This window comes from Procambarus clarkii, chromosome 61, assembly GCF_040958095.1.
Source record: "Procambarus clarkii isolate CNS0578487 chromosome 61, FALCON_Pclarkii_2.0, whole genome shotgun sequence".
NCBI lineage: Eukaryota > Metazoa > Arthropoda > Malacostraca > Decapoda > Cambaridae > Procambarus > Procambarus clarkii.
In genome coordinates, this window is record NC_091210.1 from 21,188,908 (window position 1) to 21,190,306 (window position 1,399).

Sequence of the window (1,399 nt, forward strand, 5' to 3'; positions counted from 1 at the left end):
TTGGGGGTTGATATCACGCCAGACCTGTCTCCTGCAGCACATATCAAGCGGATAACATCAGCGGCATATGCCAGGCTGGCCAACATACGAACGGCATTCAGAAACTTGTGTAAAGAATCATTCAGAACTTTGTATACCACATATGTCAGGCCAATCCTGGAGTATGCAGCCCCAGCATGGAGTCCATATCTAGTCAAGGATAAGACTAAACTGGAAATGGTTCAAAGGTTTGCCACCAGACTAGTACCCGAGCTGAGAGGTATGAGCTACGAGGAGAGACTACGGGAATTAAACCTCACTTAGCTGGAAGACAGAAGAGTTAGGGGGGACATGATCACCACATTCAAGATTCTGAAGGGGATTGATAGGGTAGATAAAGACAGTCTATTTAACACAAGGGGAACACGCACAAGGGGACACAGGTGGAAACTGAGTGCCCAAATGAGCCACAGAGATATTAGAAAGAACTTTTTTAGTGTCAGAGTGGTTGACAAATGGAATGCATTAGGAAGTGATGTGGTGGAGGCTGACTCCATACACAGTTTCAAGTGTAGATATGAAAGAGCCCGATAGGCTCATGAATCTGTACACCTGTTGATTGACGGTTGAGAGGCGGGACCAAAGAGCCAGAGCTCAACCCCCGCAAACACAACTAGGTGAGTACAACTAGGTACTCTAGCAGTAAATAGACTACCTAGCTACCTAGCAGTAAATAGGTACCTGGGAGTTAGTCAGCTGTCACGGGCTGCTTCCTGGGGTGTGTGTGTGTGTGTGTGGGGTGGGGGAAAAAAAAAGAAGTAGTTAGTAAGTTAGTAGTTAGTAAACAGTTGATTGACAGTTGAGAGGCGGGCCGAAAGAGCAAAGCTCAACCCCCGCAAAAACACAAGTAGTAAACACACACACGCGCGCGCACACACATGTGTGAATGAGTAAAGGGGGCGTGGCTGAATAGAGAGCGCTCGGGATTCGTAATTCCAGGGTCCGAGTTCCATCCCGGCCGCTGTCGGAAACAGATGAGCAGAGTTTCTTTCACCCTGATGGTCCTGTTACCTAACAGCAGATAGGTACCTGGGAGTTAGATAGCTGTTATGTGCTGTTTCCTGTGTTATTGTGTGTGTGTACTTACCTAACTGTACCTACAACCCTCGCTATGCATGCGAGGGTTGAGCTCTGGCTCTTTGGTCCCGCCACTCAACTGTCAATCAACTAATGTACAGGTTCCTGAGCCTATTGGGCTCTATCATATCTACACTTGAAGCTGTGTATGGAGTCAGCCTTCACCACATCACTTCCATATGTCTACTACTCTGACACTGAAAAAAAATCTAACGTCTCTATGGCTCATTTGGGCACTCAATTTCCACATGTGTTTTCAAGTGAGTGTGTCCCTAGTGGTAAA